Source organism: Daphnia carinata, chromosome 5 (assembly GCF_022539665.2).
Source record: "Daphnia carinata strain CSIRO-1 chromosome 5, CSIRO_AGI_Dcar_HiC_V3, whole genome shotgun sequence".
NCBI classification, from domain to species: domain Eukaryota; kingdom Metazoa; phylum Arthropoda; class Branchiopoda; order Diplostraca; family Daphniidae; genus Daphnia; species Daphnia carinata.
This window is the reverse complement of record NC_081335.1, coordinates 7,522,274-7,541,340: the sequence shown is the minus strand read 5'-3', so window position 1 is coordinate 7,541,340 and position 19,067 is coordinate 7,522,274. Positions and strand designations below refer to the sequence as shown.

Below are 19,067 nucleotides of genomic sequence, written 5' to 3'. Positions count from 1 at the left end.
GAGTCCAATCGTCGTAGATTGGGATGGCCACCATTGGTGCCATCGCTTTTCCGGCTTGCTCTTCGTCACTTAGCCACTCGGAATCTGCCTGGGTTTGCTGATTGATTGAGTTGGCGCACGGGTCAATCTTTACGGAAGTTTAAATTTGGAGCGCGGTTTTGGTGAACTTGACTCAACAAGTGTCAAAAACGTTGTGAAGTCCCTTTTGAAATTTCTTGCTGTTAAATACACGTCGTTCGTTATGTGATCGTTGACTTTGTTTTGGAAAAACGCTTCTAATTTCTATAACGCATTGGTAGTCTTCGATTTCTGTGCGGGCGTCCGGTAGCATTTTGGGGTGGCAATTCTTCAGGCTGATCGATGGCTGGCGCCACCTGACAAGCATCAGATTCAGGATTTATTATTGCAGCTGCGTTGTTTCCGTGAATTATTGTGGTGTTAAGTGGGCTATTGCACATGTCATCAAAAGCCGACTTATTATCGTCTGAATTATATATTTCTTGGGTTTCGCTGACTAAAGGAGAATGTCGTTTATTGTTTTGGTTGGCGGCCATTTGTAACTCCGCTGACTCCAATTCCACCGTTTCGGGTTCCGCACTTTCCACATCCGCGTTTTCTGCGGCTCTTGCTTCCATATCCACATTCTCCAATTCCAAAGGTTCCAATTCCATGTTTTCCAACTCGCTTGTTGTTAGCTCCATATTTTCCATAGTTTCCATTGTTTGGGTGGAAATCGATTTACGAAATCGATTCTCGAACTTCGAAGGCGTCTCGATAGGGGGACAATGTTCGTCTTTCCATAACATTGTTTCGTACAGGGGTTTTAGACGGTTAACGTGAGTTCGTTGACAGATGTAAGAATTATCAGCAATATCAACTGTATTATTGGAATAAACTTTTACAACTCTATAAGGACCTTTATATTTAGAGGTAAATTTCCTACTATCGCCCTCTTTAACTAGCCTAATATCTAATAATACTCTATCACCTACCATATACTGTTTTACATTCGCTCTTTTATTATATTGTTCCCTCTGACGTTTCCTTGCTTTTTCGCTCTCCTCACGGACGCGCTGGAAACTGTAACGCAAGCGATCAGCCAAGTTACCTACGTAATCTGATGCGGAGGTAAACGTTTTTGGGGAAGCGTCAAGGAATTCATTAATGGGTATATTGGGATCTCTACCGTGCAGTAAATAATACGGGGTTTCACATGTCGAAGAGTGGACAGAACTACGGTAAGCAAATAAAACATCATCCAGCATATCTTCCCAGTTCTCATGTTCACCATCTTTTAATTCCTTTCTCAACATTGTTGTTAATGTTCGATTAAATCTTTCAGTTTCTCCATTACTAGCTGGATTATATACGCAGTAGTTAATTTTTGATCAATTTTTTATTTTTTACAGAAATAACGAAATAGCTTCGATGTGAAATTGGTTCCACGATCGGAAAGAATAGCTTTAGGCATACCATGTCTAACTATAATTGTCTTATATACACATTCTGCTGTCGTCTGTGCTGTTTGGTCTTTTAACGCAACAGCTTCTACCCACCGGCTAAAATAATCGGTAATGACTAAAATAAAACTATTTCCATTGGGTGAAATTGGCGTAATTGGGCCCAAAAAGTCCATCCCAATGACTTGGAAAGGAGCTTTAGCTATTTCATGAGGGTGCAATATTGCCCTATATGTTGAAGAAGTGTTGGCGGTGCACACCACACAAGCCTGGCAGTATTCTTTAATTTCCTTTCTCATATTTGGCCAATAATAATGATTCTTTATTTTCAAATAGGTTTTATAAAAAGCTAAATGTCCGCCCATCGGTGCGTCATGTAATTCCTTGAGCACTAGATGGCGTAACGATGCAGGCAAGACTAACTGATGGTTAGTTTCATTTCTTTTGCTATCGGCAGGTGGCAGCACGTGCCGGTAAAGTGTACCATCAATAACTTCGAAATAATCAATTTCTTTAACCCAATCCGGCTTAGATTGAAGAAAAGATTCCTCGAGTTCTCCGTTATCCAAATAATTACGAATGGCTATGCAAAGGTCGTCTTCCAATTGCTTCTCGCAAATTAAGGTAATATTCCTACTAGTTTGTATACTAGCTTCTTTTAAGCGTGACAGGCAATCTGCGTTTTGGTGAACACGTCCCGGCCTATATTTTAATTCATAATTCGTTGCGGCCAATAGTATAGCCCATCTACCTAATCTACCATTATTATCTTTTTGTTCTTTGAGCCATTGCAAGGGACGGTGGTCACTAATAATTTCAAAAGGTTTATCCAATAGGTAATGCCTAAAATGCTTAATGGCATCTACGACTGCTAAGGCTTCCTTCTCTGTCGTACTATAATTTGATTCTGCTTTTGTTAACTGTCTACTGGAGTAGGCTATAGGATGTTCCTGGCCATTTTGAATTTGAGATAGCACTGCTCCAATGCCGTAATCGCAGGCATCGGTGAAAAGGATAAATTTTTCATTGAAATTGGGGTAAGCAAGAACTGGTGGCGTTACTAGAGAATTGCGCAATTTCTCGAAAGCAACTTGTTCCTCAGGTCCCCAACTAAAAGGCTTCCTGCTAAGATCTTTATGAGTTAAACGAGTTAACGGTTTGGCAATCGATCCAAAATCTTTAATAAATCTTCTGTAGTATCCAGCTAATCCGAGAAATGATCTGATTTCGTCGACTGAAGTCGGTGTTTTATAATTGACTATTTTGTCAATTTTGCTCGGATCAGGCTTAATACCATCGGTCGATATTACGTGACCTAGATAATTTACTGAGCGTTTAATAAACTGGCATTTCTTGAGTTTCAATTTCAGATTGGCATCTCGTAATAATTCAAAAATTTCTCGAATATCACGTAAATGATCTTCGAAAGTGTCGGAAAAGATTATAACATCATCCAAATAAACTAATGCTTTACTTACCAAAACGTCTTTCAGTACGTAATTCATTAGCCGTTGGAATGTGGCAGGTGCATTGCACACGCCAAATGCCATACGTTTAAACTCGTAGAGGTTGTTTTCCACTACAAACGCTGTTTTCTCAATAGCTGGACCATCAATTTGAATTTGCCAATAGCCTGAAGCTAAGTCAAGAGTTGTGAAAAATTTCTTCCCATATAATTTGTCTAATGTTTCGTCTATTCTAGGCATAGGGAATGAATCTTTTTTCGTAATGCTATTCAATTTTCTATAATCAACACAAAATCTTACTTCTCCACACTTCTTTTCTACTAAAACCACGGGTGAAGCCCATGGGGAATGCGAATATTGAATTACATCTGCATCAAGCATTTCTTGAATTTTATCATCTAATAATTTCCTTTGGTTATTTGTTACTCTGTATGGGCGTTGTCGAATGGGGCCTCGTCCTTGTGTATCAATCGTATGTTTTATAAGGTTGGTGTTTCCTAATTCTGAATCTTTGGACGCGAACAAGTCGTGAAAGTCGATTAATAATTTTGAAAGCGGTTCTTGAAATTCGGAATCTACTTCTGTGAGTAAAATTGGCTCAATTACTGGTTTAGGATTATCTTCTAATTTCGCTAAAGAAATTTTCCGATAACACTTCCAGCTATGTCAATTATGCCTAATTTAGTGTTTCTAGGAATTTTGATTTGATGTAGTGAATGATTCTCGACCACAATTTTATAAGTTCCATCTCCCGATACATTGCCGATAAATTCTTCGATATAAATGCCTGCTGGCAGATCTTTTGCTGGGGAAAATATAAACGCTGTATTTTGTGGGACATACGGAAATGAACCCTTCATTTCCGCTGCAATTAATATCGACGTCTGACGAAATAGCGTCGTCTTTTTGACCGTAGTAACTGCCATGTCGGGTACCTCAGAGATGGCTGATCCCTGCTCATCCCTCGCTAGGTAAATGCTACTGGCTTCTCCGTCAAGCCGAAATCCGTGCTTCTGGATTGCATCCCATCCAAGGATACAGTCCTCAGAAACACAATTAGTTACAATAAATTCTTGCTCAAAAACTGTTTCTCCGTATCGTACGGGTAAAACAACTCTTCCCAGCGTATGTAATTTTTTCTCCCCTACATCATATAAATAGAAGTCAAGCTGACTGCAGATCACCTGACCTCTAGGGGTTAACTTATTAAATAATCTCTCATGGATAATACTTTTAGACGCGCCTGTATCAAATAATGCTTGTAACGGGATCTGAGAAATTTTCAATGGAATTCTAGGGGTCGATTCATTCGTAATAGTGGTTAATTTTGCGACTTGTCGGGGTTTAGTATGAGGCTCGTTATCAACTGACCCGAAGCTACAGTTGATAGCTACTGGTTTCCCTGGTGTCGAGGGGGCCCTGGAATATTAGGTCTTTGCGAATTCCTATATTTTGGACAAATATTAGACTTATGCCCAATTTCTCGACAGGAATAGCAGATTGGAGGCTGGGCTTGTTCCAGAGTGTGACGCTGAAATTGACGACAATTGGACTGAGTGTGACCGCGGTAACCACAAAAATTACAAGTTATGATCTGCTGATCTTACCTGTTATTATCATTATTGCTAGGTGGCCTCGAGAAAGAGGACGCAACTGGCGTCGGTCTGTTTGGAAATCGAGAAGGTTGGTGTTGGTAAGGGTTAGGATTAAAATTATTATTATTATAATTGTTACTGGGACGATGCTGGGGAGGCCTCCAGTTTCTGTCTTGATTGGCGTTATTCAATTGGAATGAAACTTGTTTCCTATAAGGAGTGCCTGGTGTAGCCGCAGAGTAATCTTTCCTATCTTGCTGGAGTCGATTAACAGCCTGTATGAGTTCGTGAAGAACATCCTTGATCTCATCTTTGTCCGACTTTGGATTATCCCCTTGCTTATGGCTATGGCGAATATTGGCAACGGCACTGCTTACAATTTCTTTCTGGTCACTTAACATTTGCTTAAGTTCTTTTAATTCCGAATTTTTTGTGCTAAATGACTCGTCAATTGCCCTAACAAATTCATGTTTCTCATTGTCCGTTTCCAAGGCTTCCAGCCGAACGGCGTAAACGCGAGTTGCTGCTACGAGCTCGGAAAATCTTTGAATTCCTTATATCTGACCTTAGCTTGCAATTTTGAATCCAATCCATCGATAAATTTCTGCATGAGAATAACTGCGAAAGATTTTTCCATATAACCATCAGGGTATGCCTTTTTAAAAATTTCTTGTAGACGATGAGCATAATCTACAATTTTTTCCCCAGGTTTACGTTTAGCTTTATTGAATTTCTTAATGTATACATCAATATTTTCATCCCCGTGAAAGTGATCGAGCAAAGCCGTTTTAATGGAGCCATAGTCGTATGGATGCTGTTTAATTAAGGTTTGTATGACTGAAAAAGCTTTATCTGTTACTTTTGCTCGCATCATCTGAATAATCTTTCCTTCAGACCATCCTGCCCCATCAACTATACTCTCAAAAGATTCTAGCCAAGAGTCAAAGCGAGTAATTGGACTACCGGAAAAGGGAGGATGTAATTGTAAGCGTGAAAAGGTATGCTGGTTGTTTTGTAAATCATTTAAATCGTTCACCGTAGCTGCCCTAGTAGGGGAATAAGAGTAAGCCATGTTGTTGGTAAAAAAAGTTATAGGAGAGTTTGGAGCCCTGTGATGGCGAGATTGCGTGGTGCCCGGAATGCGGTTCGAAACTGGCCGGAATTCGCCAATATTGTTGTCGGTCAGTGGTATCGACGGTTTCGGAATCGTAGTCGTTCTGTCTTGCGCTTGTCGTTCTGCTGTGATGATGTCGGACAAGTTGGGGTAATCTCCAGCTCTTCCTGGGATTCCCGAATGGACGATAGCAACTGTTTCAATTGTTTGACAGTCTGGGCGAGGAGGTCTTTGACGATGGCCGATAGCTGCTTGTGGCACGGTCTTGCCACTCTACGGAAGTGGGTCAATCTGTTCCCGAGGAGTATCAGTTCGGGTAACAGTGATTCCAAGCTGGTGATTGATTGTAGTTTTTTTATGAACGAGAGTAGGTTTAGTATGGCCGTGAGAAGAGACAGCTGGAATTCCAACAAGGTTTTCTCTAGGTGGATCGAGAATTCGAACGTTTCCAGGATCAGAAACTCGTATCGCCTCTCCTCCTCGCTGATTTGCGTCGTCGCTCTCGGCACAAAGCCGATTAGGGTCGTGTCCTTCGCTGGTACGAGCGTCTGTAGTTCCTCTATGCTGTACGTCTGTCCTAGCAGGAACGTCGTAAACTGCCTCGCATACGTCATAAAGGACGTCGTCAACTCGGACGCCTGTTGATCCGCCTTCCGCGTCGTCCGCTTTATCTGCCCGCTGGCCCTCACTTCTTGAATCGCAGCTAAGTATTTCAGGAATATTGTCGGCGTCTCCACGTCCGTCAGCAACTGCGGTTTGCCCAGGGGGCGGTCCCTTAGCCCGAAATCGTTCAGTAGCCGGTTCAGCTGGTCCCAAATTTTCGGGTCGTGTGACTGGAAGTCCAACACCCTCTCCTTCAGGCACTTGAGTGCTAATATCAGGGACGGAATTGGACTCGACGGCGTCGGAAATACTTTGGATGGATTGCTCTGGATCTCGTGGTATAGGTGATGGAGACTCAAGTTGAGGTGATCGTCCATTCACTGGGCTTTTCTTTTGAAAGAAGCTTAAAAGAGTACTCGAGAGGAGATTAGCCTTTGGTTCGCTTTTCGTAGGTGATTTTGGAGGAGCAAGACGAGAAAAGAACTTAGCATAAACCGATCGTGGACGTTGAGTGGCTGCGGCAGTAGAATTAGCACGTGTACCAGTTTGTTTATTGGTGTGTTTAACGAACGGAGCGACTTCCTCATAAGCAGGATTCGACCGTAATTTACGTAACTGAGTATTATCTGTCTGCACTTCAGGTTTCAAAACAGGGGAAGCAGATTTCTTAACGGCCTCAGTGTCTGCTTCTGACGCTTTACAGCCCTGAAACTTATCTAACGTGGACGAAGAACGACCTGATAGTTTCTCAAAATCAATTAACTTAGCAACTGTTTCGTCGGTTATTTGTACCACTGGCGTTAGGGGAACAAAGGGGGTGCTTACAGGCATGCGAGGTATCCTGTGTCCGCCAGAAATAACATCATCCGTCATTGTGGTTGAGTTCGAGAAACCGCTGCCACCATAATGTAAAGCATCTTCCCGTGTGGGAAGATGAACTTTACGGAATTAAGACAATAAAATGATATTGAACTCAGAGGCGTTTTTACCCACAATGACGTCTGTGTTTATTATAGCTAAGATTCAAGAATTAAAAAGATAAGAGAGCAACAGATAAGAAGGAACATTTGAGGAAACAGTTAAAAGAAAGAACAAATAACCCGGGGGTCTTACCGTGAACTCACGAGTGAAAGAATGGAAGAGAAACGACACAAGGCGAACTTGGAATTCGGCTTCTACACAAGCGGTACACGACAAGAGTTCAGACACTTTAGAGTGGACAACAATGTCCGAAAAAACTTGGGACGAGAACGAGATTTTACTCAAAGGTTTAAGTATGGAAACATTAACTAAGACACAATACTACTCAATAAGGCAAGGAAGATAGGCTTAAGGCAACTACTTGTCTCGGCTGCAACTACTTGTCTGATCTTCATCAATAGCCTGGTTCATCACGAAACTTTGCATCTTGCAAAAGTGGCGTGATTAAGCGGAGCTTGTGTAACTCACGCGTGCAGCCAATCTGAGGATGCCGTTCGATGTGGCGTGATGTTGGGGCGTATCCTCTGCGTGAGTCAGCTGCAGGTGTTCATTTGGGTCAGCTGCACTGCGTACATAGTGTTGCAATTGTCGTGCCCAGACTTGTATTCACTACTGAAGCAAAAGCGAGAAAAAGTTAAAGTAGTATATTCGGCTTCGTTACATCTGTTACATTACACTGCTGCATCTGTTGTTCTGTTTGTTTCTCCGATGATTTTGTTATTGACTTCTGTTTTTTGTTTTTAGTCGAGAATAACAATGTTATTTGGGTTTGTAATTATGTTTGTTTTGTCTATCATAAAGGTTTAATGTTTTCTGTTTTTTGTTTTTGATTTTTGAATTTTTAGTTAATGTTAGTTGGGAATACAAAATTGTTTTTTGAGTTTGCTTCTTCTTTTTGTTTTACGCTAAAGTTACAAAAAAGTTAACGAGTAAGGTGATATATATATTTTAAAAAATTGAGAATCAACTTAATTGGTTGAAAATGCTGATAAGTGCGTTATTTACTGGGGGCTGCTTATTTATTCTGTTATTAATTAAATTTGTCAAGGGCTATGTTTAGTGTCTACTTTTAATTCCAATGACCTTGGGACTTTTACTTTCTGGCTGAGTTACTACTGTCTGTTTCTGACATGCAACGACATAGGTCTTCCCAAACCATGCCATACCCAACGACATAAGTACATGTTGTGTGTTTTCCTGTGCATCTTTTGGGTGTGCCGGCTTCTTCGATTGATGGGTAGATTAACGAGTTTGGTGCGCTTGGTCATGGAAGGCGCACTTGACTTTGTCTTTCCATTGTCAATTGTGTAGGGGCGGGTGTTCTTATGAACGGTTGTTCGATGGCTATTTCTGAATGATAATTCGTTTCTCGTGCCGGTATCATTGATGCGAGTTCGTGATCTTCCTCTACGCCATCATCGTATCGGCTTGTAAACTTTCGGTTTCGGCGGATATGTTTTTTAATTTTTGAGATAGGGTTGCAAATGATGAAGATCCGTAGACATACGAGGAATAGCACAAATCCAATCGCTGAAAGGCCTATTATTTTCAATTTATCAAACCATGAATACATGTGACCTATTTGATTAACTTGTTGTTCTGACATCACAATATCTCCAACAGAATTAGAATTTCCTTCCTGCATTCTGCCTACTAAGTCATTTAATATATTCAATTGTTCCATCTCCATCGTTTCGTGTGCTGGATGACTTTTCAGCGCGAAATCGAAATCATTTAGGTGTAACTCTTCAAATTCCGTAATGAGGTCTAGGTTAGACACGTGAATGTTAGGTTTCTGGCGTATCCAATCTCCTGTTGTAGAGTTGTGTTCCCAGGTATGTGGATTTCCATTCAAATTGACTAACGGTGTTTTCCAAAAACAGTCGGAATATGGGTGAATTGACCATCCATCGGTTCCGATCGTGCAGTTCTGGCCTTCGTAAGTAAAGAACGGTTGGAATCCACATTTAGTTTCATTTGCTGATATAAAAATTCTTTTTGCTTCACATTGTTCAATTGTCATTGCCTGACCGAACCCTTGTAGTAGTGTGCAGATTGGTAAGCCTACTGCTACTGCAGCCAAAATTCCGTTTGTTTGGATTGGCGGAGAAAAAGGCCCAGACGAAAAAGGCCCAGACGAAAAAGGCCCGCGAAAAAGGCCCAGACGAAAAAGGCCCATACGAAAAAGGCCCACTTTTTTTCCAAATTCAAAAGTGGGCCTTTTTCTCCATTGGACTGGGCCTTTTTCTCCGTTTAATTTCCATGTTCCCACAAACTTTATATTTATTTTCAAAATATATTTCCAACCTCCTATTCCGTGGAAAGTGGAATGTACATAGGTTGCTGAAACCGTAACCTTCTATAAGGTTTGCCGAGATCAAACAATGTTAGCGTATGTACGTTAGTTAATCTTTGATTATTTATTCGTTAGCAATCTGATTTCGGATTATGTTAGTATTGATATATTGCTAATATCCCGTTAAATAAAGTTCATTTTTCACAATTTTTGTTTATTGAACTACTATCGGCTTTTTTTAATATAATACAAGAAATTAATATTTTTCGCACTTAGCCTTGTTCTGTCTACCCTCTTTTGATTATTCCCCCCCCCAGTCCATCTCCCATTTATAACTTCCATTTGTCGATACTTATGCCATAGGTAAAGACCACTGATTCGTTGTGAATAAGGAAACTGAATGAGTTCCGCGGGGCTTTTGTGGTTGCTGGGAACAAAAATATATGTTACCACGAAGACTAGTTTATTATTATTAATATTTGATAAATAATGTTTATAGGAATAATAGTACAAACTTGAACTATCGTCTGATGCAAGGACCAAAACAAAGACTATTGTAATTCAATATTGATTCTAATACTATTTATTCTTTATACATTTTCCATTCTTTTAACAATTACAAAGAGCCCAATAAATATATTAAAATCATAACCTACTGCTATAAATGATTTTGTTCGTTCTTCGTGTCCTGTTTTCACCTTTTGTACATTTTCAAGCGGCTATTGATTACCTAATTACACATCACATACTACATTGAGATATAAGGAAGCTTTACACTTTACGTTAGCAAAGCTACTAATAATGACAAATCAATTTTCTACTACGACTGATTTTTTTTTGAGTCTCTTATTAGTGAAGACACTAAACCTTTTAAATTGAATCTAAGATTTTTTTTCTTCAAATTTTCCACGATCATGGAAGGCATATCAGTGTATTTTTCTAAAAAACTATCACGACATGGCTGCACATGAAAGAACACAAGTTTAGCTGATCCATCAGTCAGTATCAGTTTTTCATGCGATAAATTTGCCTTTTTTCTTTAGTTTATTCACTTTATGTTCTTTCTTTTCAGTTTTCTTTTTCTTAATGTTGGCTTTTCTCCTTTTCTGTTGTTATTCCCTTCTGTTTTCCTTTTCTCTGATTCGTTCAGCGCAATTTTTGTTACTCTCTGATTTGATTTGATCTCGTTCATTAATTGGTTTGGCAAGCAATTCCACATAGTCTTTTACCTATTGCAACACAGAAAGGTTAAAAGTTTTCAAGATCTTACAAATATTTTTGTCAAATTGAAAGTTTACCTGAAAACCTTCAGCTATTTGCAGAGCACCATTTCGTGCCTGTTTCTCTTCAATACTTCTTGCATTTTCAACTTCAGCTTGGCCTACCAAGATTTTCATTTTTGGTTTAAGTTTTATTTTCTTTCATTTTAATCGTTGCCACTTCTGGATCTAAAGTGGTCTTATTCAGAATGGGTGAGGAATTAGATAGTTCTCCAAAGTCAAATTTGCCGGAAACTAGGCAGCCTCCACTGTTAAAAATTGGTGTTGGCAGTGTACTTGCTAGTCTTGCTTCAGGAATTTCTGTTTTAACAAACTCTGAAAGACCAGAGGTTGATGACACAGATGCTGCCTTGGTGGCTCGAGCATGTTTGGCAATTCAGGACCTCTTCTTCTTACTTTTCCTTTTTAATTTCTTCTTCATTCCCTCTAACTTCCGTTAAAGTTTGATTTTCGTTGTCTTATCAGACAATTCCAGCTTTTTCTCTGAAAATCAATGGAATAAACTGGCCGGTCTTCCTTAAATGTAAATGTTAACACATACCTGTTAAGTGTGAGGTGTTCATTCGGTTTATGTTCTTTCTTTTCAGTTTTCTTTTTCTTAATGTTGGCTTTTCTCGTTTTCTGTTGTTATTCCTTTCTCTTTTCCTATTCTTCGATGCGTTCAGCCAACTTCTTTTACAATTTGATTTGATTTCATCTTGTTTCTTAATAGATTTAGCAAGCAATTCCACATTGTTTTTCACCTATTGCAATACAGAAAGGTTAAATTATTTAAAATCTTAAAAATATGTTTGTCAAATTGAAAGTTTACCTGAAAACCTTCTGCTCTTTGCAGAGCACCTTTTCATGCCTGTTTCTCTTCAATACTTCTCGCATTCAACTTCAGTTTGGCCATCCAAGATTTTCACTTTGGCTTTGAGTTTTTTTTTTATCGTTGCCACTTTTGAATCTAAAGTGGTCTTGTTCAGAATGGGTGAGGGATAAGATAGTTCTCCTAAATCAAATTAGCTGAATACTAGGCAGCCTTCACTGTTGAAAATTTGTGTTAGCAGTGTACTTGTTGGTCTTGGTTCAGGAATACCTGTTTTGACAAACTCTGTCGGATCAGAGGTTGATGACACTGATGCTGCCTCGGTGGCTTGTGCAAGTTTAGCAATTCAGGACCACTTCTTGTTATTTTTCTTTTTTAATTTCTTCTTCTTCTATTCTTCTAATTTTTTTAAAGTTTGGTTTTCATTGTCCTATTAGACAAATCCTGCCTTTTCCCTGAAAATAGATGGAATAAGCTGGCCAGTCTTCCTTAAACGTAAAGATTAACACATACCTGTTAAGTGTGAGGTGTTAGCTGCTAGACATTCTACTTGTTCAACACCAACCTTATTGCTATTGAGATCGTCAACTGTAGATACACTTTCAGTTGGAATGTTGGTCAATAAGCTAGCAATGAAAAACTCTTCAGGAGAGAGTTGCTTTTTAAGAGCGACGATGTCAATGGACCCTCGCGTTTTATAAGGCTCTTGATTTTTAGGGTCCTCATCTTCCTACAAATTTTGTTTAGACGTCACTTTCAAGTTCTTGTTTTCTCTTTTTCTATTTACAAAAACTGCCTCTCATATTAAACTTTATTATTATTTACCTTGATCTCTCAACATTATCACTGATCACTCCATAGATCAAACTATACGAAACAATAAGTCTATTGTTATTTTCTTTATGGAACGGCATTTAGAAGCCAAATCTAGCGTCAGGACGCCACAAACAATGGCGGACGGTGGAAAGCTGTTATTAAAACTTTTAGCTAAAGCTTTATTAAATTCAACAAAATTTAGTTCCTTTGTTATTGTTCTATTATTATAATTCATTATTATTGTTGTACAAAGGAACTAAATTTTGTTGAATTTGTAATAAAAGAATTAAAATTTTTTAAAATTTTATGTTAAAAACCGTCCGCCATTGTTTGTGGCGTCCTGACGCTAGATTTGACTTGAAAATGCCGTTCCCTGAAGAAAATAACAATAGACTTGTTTCGTATAGTTTGATCTATGGAGTGATCAGTGATAATGTTGAGAAATTAAGGTATATAATAATAAAGTTTAAAGGTTATAATATGAGAGGCAGTTTTTGTAAATGGAAAAAGAGAAAACAAGAACTTGAAAGTGTCGTCTAAACAAAATTTATAGGAAATGAGGACCCAAAAAATCATGATTTCTAGCTTATTGACCAACATTGCAATTGAAAGTGTATCTACAGTTGACGATCTCAATAGCAATAAGGTTGGTGTTGAACAGGAAGAATGTCTAGCAGCTAACACCTCACACTTAACAGGTATGTGTTAATCTTTACGTTTAAGGAAGACGGGCCAGCTTATTCCATCTATTTTCAGGGAAAAGGCTGGATTTGTCTGATAGAACAATGAAAACCAAACTTAAAAGGAGTTAGAAAAATTGAAGAAAAGAAGAAATTAAAAAAGAAAAATAACAAGAAGTGGTCCTGAATTGCCCAACTTGCACAAGCCACCGAGGCAGCATCAGTGTCATCAACCTCTGATCCCACAGAGTTTGTCAAAACAGGTATTCCTGAACCAAGACCAACAAGTACACCGCTAACACCAATTTTCAACAGCGAAGGCTGCCTAGTATTTAGCAAATTTGATTTAGGAGAACTATCTAATCCCTCACCCATTCTGAACAAGAACACTTTAGATTGAAAAGTAGCAACGATAAAAAAAAACTCAAAGCCAAAGTGAAAATCTTGGATGGCCAAGCTGAAGTTGGAATGTGAGAAGTATTGAAGAGAAACAGGCATGAAAAGGTGCTTTGCAAAGAGCTGAAGGTTTTCAGGTAACCTTTCAATTTGACATACATATTTGTAAGATCTTAAATAATTTTAACCTTTCTGTATTGCAATAGGTAAAAAACAATGTGGAATGGCTTGCTAAATCTATTATGAAACAAGATGAAATCAAATCAGATAGTAAAAAGAAGTTGGCTGAACGCATCGAAGAATAGGAAAAGAGAAAGGAATAACAACAGAAAACGAGAAAAGCCAACATTAAGAAAAAGAAAACTGAGAAGAAAGAACATAAACTGAATGAACGCCTCACACTTAACAGGTAAGTGTTAACATTTACATTTAAGGAAGACCGGCCAGTTTATTCCATTGATTTTCAGAGGAAAAGCTGGAATTGTCTGATAAGACAACGAAAATCCAATTTAAACGGAAGTTAGAGGGAATGAAGAAGAAATTAAAAAGAAAAAGTAAGAAGAAGAGGTCCTGAATTGCCAAACATGCTCGAGCCACCAAGGCAGTATCTGTGTCATCAACCTCTGGTCTTTCAGAGTTTGTTAAAACAGACATTCCTGAACCAAGACTAGCAAGTACACTGGCAACACCAATTTTTAACAGTGAAGGCTGCCTAGTTTCCAGCAAATTTGATTTTGGAGAATTATCTAATTCCTCACCCATTCTGAAAAAGACCACTTTATATCCAGAAGTGGCAACGATTAAAATGAAAGAAAATAAAACTTAAACCAAAAATGAATATCTTGGTAGGCCAAGCTGAAGCTGAGAATGCAAGAAGCATTGAAGAGAAACAGGCATGAAATGGTGCTCTGCAAATAGCTGAAGGTTTTCAGGTAAACTTTCAATTTTCAAAAATATTTGTAAGATCTTCAAAACTTTTAACCTTTCTGTATTGCAATAGGTAAAAGACTATGTGGAATTGCTTGCCAAATCAATTAATGAACGAGATCAAATCATAAAGTAACATAAATTGCGCTGAACGAATCGAAGAAAAGAAAAAGAGAAAGGAATAAAAACAGAAAAAGAGAAAGGCCAACATTAAGAAAAATAAAACTGAAAAGAAAGAACATAAAGTGAATAAACTAAAGAAAAAAGGCAAATTTACCGTATGAAAGACTGATACTGACTCATGGATGAGCTAAACTCTTGTTCTTTCATGTGCAGCCATGTCGTGATAGTTTTATAGAAAAATACACTGGCATGCCTTCCATGATCGTGGAAAATTTGAAGAAAAAATATCTTAGATTCATTTAAAAAGGTTTAGTGTCTTCACTAATAACAGACTCTCATTTTAAAAAAAAGTCCGTCATGGTAGAAAATTGATTTGTCATTATTAGTAGCTTTGTTAACGTAAAGTGTAAAGCTTCCTCATATCTCAATGTATTATGTGATGTGTAATTAGGTAATCAATAGCTGCTTGAAAATGTGCAAAAGGTGAAAACAGGACACGAAGAACGAACAGAATCATTTATAGCAGTAGGTTATGATTTTAATATATTTATTGGGCTCTTTGTAATTGTTAAAAGAATTGAAAATGTATAAGGAATAAATGGTATTAGAATCAATATTGAATTACATAATCTTTGTTTTGGTCCTTGCCTCAGACGATAATTTAAGTTTGTAATATTATTCCTATAAACATTATTTATCAAATGTTAATGATAATAAACTAGTCTTCGTGGTAACATATATTTTTGTTCCCAGCAACCACAAAAGCCCCGCGGAACTCATTCAGTTTCCGTATTCCCAACGAATCAGTGGTCTTTACCTATGGCATAAGTATCGACAAAAAGAAGCTTTATGGGAGATGGACTGGGGGTTGGGGGAATAATGAAAGAGGGTGGACAGAACAAGGCTAAGTGCGAAAAACATTTATTTTTTGTATTATATTTAAAAAAGCGATGGTAGTTCAATAAACAAAAATTGTGAAAAATGAACTTTATTAAACGGGATATTAGCAATATATAAATACTAATATAATCCGAAATTAGATTGCAACCGAATAAATAATCAAAGATTAATTAGCGTTTGTACGCTAACATTGTTTGATCTCTGCAAACCTTGAAGAAAATCACGGTTTCAGCAACCTTTGTACATTCCAAATTCCACGGAATAGGAGGTGGGAAATACAATTTTCGAAACAAACATAAAGTTTGTAAGAAAATGGAAATTGAGCGGAGAAAAAGGCCCAGTCCAATGGAGAAAAAGGCCCACTTTTGAATTTGGAAAAAAGTGGGCCTTTTTCGTATGGGCCTTTTTCGTCTGGGCCTTTTTCGCGGGCCTTTTTCGTCTGGGCCTTTTTCGTCTGGGCCTTTTTCTCCGACCTCCTTTGTTTGGGCTAGGATAACAGCTTGTGTTCTTTTAATAGCTGATAATTGACAGTATACGTCCCGAATTTCTTTTGCAAGTTTGTTCTCATGTTCTGTTTCAATACTGATTTTATATTGGTCGTGCATTTTATTAATTTCGTATTTTATTTTGTCGTTGAATTCTTCAATGTTTTTCGGCAGACCGCTTTCTAAGTTTTCGTTAACTGATGAATCTTCATTCTGCTGATCCATTGATATCACTAGTGATTCTACTGACGGTAAATTTATAATTTTTTCTTGCTCAATGGCCTGTATTTGTTCTTCTTCTGTTGCAGATGTTGATTCTATTATAGCCAACGGGGTCATTTCGGCTATCTGTCTTGCTGACTGTGGGGTCGACAAACTTTCCTTTATTGTTGTCGTACTCGGCGTAGTTGAGCTTGGCTGACTCGTTGTTGTTGTTACCGTTGTTGTGGAACTTGTCGACGTGGGCGTTGTTGTTGGTGCTTTTGTTGTGGACCTTGTCGAAGTGGGTGTTGTTGCTGTTGCGGATGTAAGCTTTGTGGTAGTACTGGATGTTGAAGTTGAAGCTACTTTAGCAGTTGTCGTAGATCTAATAGTAGTAGTGGTGGGCTTAGTGCTGGTTGACGTGATTATTGGCTTTGTAATTATGGTAGCTTTGTTGATGTTGATGTCATTATGGGTTTGGTCGTCACTTTTTGTGTTTGTGTCGGTTTATTGGCTATTGTACTTGTAGTTGGCCTTATTGTTGTCGTGGTTTTTACCGTTGTTTTAGCCGTCGTTCCCAATGTTGTTTTTATTGTGGACTTTGTAGTCGTCGTAGCGCTTGTCGTTGTAGTGTATTTCTGTTGTGGGCGTGGCAGGGGGTGTGGCCAAAGTTTTGCTGTTTTCTGATTGGTTGTTGTCCTCTTTTTTCATTAGTGGCGGTATGGATGGGAGTGTTTTCCCGTCCAATGGCTGTTTAGTGTGCAGTGCTATGATGGCTGCCGCTGAGAGAGTCCGTATTTGGTGTGGGTTGCGATATTAAAAGATAAAGTGTTGTTTTTGGCTGGAGCCGTGACAATGCCCCAGGGTCACCCGTCCTACTCTCTGTGTGAGGCACTTCCTGTCTGATGAGGGTGAATGTAGCCCAGTTCTATCTGTTGCCATGAGCTGTCCTGTGTGCTCGAATGTACCCCAGATTGAGCTGGTGTTAGCGCATTCTTGAAGTACTAGCATTGTCGTATTGGCTTTGATACAGGTGTTTGTGTTGAACGGTCTTATGGTGAAACAGATGTATATTCGAAAGCTTGTCCTCGTTCTGTTGCTTTGCTACAGTTGGCTACCATTGTTTGTGATGGCACTAAGGGATCGTTGCTGCTTACTAGTTTTCTTAGTTCTTCTTGACATCGCGGCCACTCTTTGTCACATTCTTCTAATGTTATTTGCTTGTTTACTCCATGGTGTGTTAGACATTTTTCGTTTGGTGTTTTTCCGTTTTTCAATAGGCCCCAGGCAATCATGTCCCAGATTATATTTCCGCTACCGTGATTAGTTTTTAAAATTCCTCCAAATAGCGGTGAATTAATTGTGGTTGTGATTGCCTTCCGTTGTTCTTGCTGAATTTCCTGCATTTCTGCTAAAGTTGTGTCTGGGAAATTTTCTATGATGTCTGGATTGGTGTTTACAGTTTCAAAGATCCATTTTTGTGTTACGCTGTTCTTATCATCTCTGCATTCTGTCAATATGATAGCTTGGTATGTTCCTAGTGTAATACAGAGATACGATTCTTGTGAAATTAATTGGTAGTTTTGTTGATCTAGAATCCACCGTGTTGAAAATTCTGAGCATTTGGCAACAATTAGTCGGCCTGCTTCTCCTTCCGTGATACAGATATCACTGTTCTGGGCTCTTATTGTTTGGTCAACGATGTATTCGAATTCTGATCCTTGAGGAAGTGGATCATCTTTTTTGAGACGAAAGTGAGCGGTTAAATGAGTGCTTTCGTCTGGTTTGTATATTATGTATATCGTGGCGTTGTAATTTACACTTCGGTCCTTTTCGTTGATTCTGATTGACTGTTGATATCCCATTCTTATTGGTCCCCAGGCGTACGAAATGCTGTACAGACGTTTTCCTGAGTCTTCCAAAGGATTGTTGGGCAGGAATGTAACTTCCTGCTGAATGGATCGTTTCCGTTTGGTTAACTGGAGTTCCCTGTAGTCCTTGCACACGGATGTGTCTAGGTGAGTATTGTCACACTGGACTTTACTTCGTTAATGAATTGTATTGAACTATAAGGGGAAAATACAATGCATAACAGAAGGGAAGAATAACTACACTTTACTTAACTGAAATACAGGAACGTGAAGAGAACTCACTTGAGAACTTGAGTAGGACTTAAGAACTACAGAACTAACTTAGGGTAAAAAATGTATGGGCTTTTATACCCTTCATAAAGGATAAAACGCCCCACCTCTAGGGTTTACTGAATTCTAGGGATAACCGTCAGTTAACAATTATCGGCGTATTGCAGCGTCTTTTTTCACGAGAAGCTGCAGTGTACGCGATTGAAACGTTGGTGGACGCCCCTTTTCAGAAAGGGTGACCACAACACATTTTCCCCTCGCGACAGGTCCCCCTTCTTCAAGACAAGCGACCCGACTGTACGAACAATCATAAAAAAGAAATCAAGGGCATAATAATTGCTGGGGAAACCCGTGATTTTCCAAAATTAATTAAAAGCTACAGTAATGAGAAAGCATACGATAGAGCGAGGTACAAAAGGAACAACTATAGTAAAAGTTAAGCATACGGCAAAGCGCGGTCGCTTTAGGGAGGTGAAGGAACAACTACAGTAGGAATCAAACATACGACAAAGCGTAGTTGCTAAAAAAGGACAGCTACGGTAGAAGTCAAACATACGACAAAGCGCGGTTGCTAAAAAGGGACAACTACGGTAGAAGTCAACCATACGATGAAGCGCGATGATTTTTTTTACAAAAAGGCATTTGCTAGACTACAGAGCAATACAAGCGTAAGAAAAACGATTATAATTAATAATTCAAACTTAGGTGTGAAAAATGATCAACTACGACGTAGTTGAAAAAATTCAACTGCTGCCTTCCTCATTAGTTCGTTTCTTGCTTCTGACAAAAAAT

General features: G+C 38.7%; 2 long non-coding RNA genes across 7 annotated transcripts; one reads left to right on the top strand and one right to left on the bottom strand.

Moving 5' to 3' along the window:
* Positions 1–10,427: 10,427 nt before the first annotated feature.
* On the bottom strand, positions 10,428–12,326 carry LOC130702840 (uncharacterized). Of its 3 annotated transcripts, none has more exons than XR_009004442.2 (6): positions 12,120–12,326; positions 11,877–12,061; positions 11,607–11,824; positions 11,337–11,538; positions 10,814–11,278; positions 10,428–10,744 (listed from the first exon to the last, which is right to left on the bottom strand). It is a non-coding gene; the product is annotated as an uncharacterized LOC130702840 (long non-coding RNA). The 3 variants fall into 3 exon arrangements; XR_009004443.2 differs by having other exon boundaries at positions 11,607–11,819; XR_009004441.2 differs by having other exon boundaries at positions 11,607–12,061.
* A 388-nt stretch (positions 12,327–12,714) lies between these two features.
* LOC130702837 (uncharacterized) lies at positions 12,715–15,082 on the top strand. 4 transcript variants are annotated; one of them, XR_009004435.2, is made up of 6 exons: positions 12,715–12,871; positions 12,976–13,120; positions 13,179–13,635; positions 13,705–13,907; positions 13,966–14,430; positions 14,499–15,082. It is a non-coding gene; the product is annotated as an uncharacterized LOC130702837 (long non-coding RNA). The 4 variants fall into 4 exon arrangements; XR_009004436.2 differs by having other exon boundaries at positions 12,719–13,120; positions 13,179–13,365; positions 13,423–13,635; positions 14,499–14,884; XR_009004437.2 differs by having other exon boundaries at positions 12,719–13,120; positions 13,179–13,365; positions 13,418–13,635; positions 14,499–14,884.
* Positions 15,083–19,067: the final 3,985 nt, after the last annotated feature.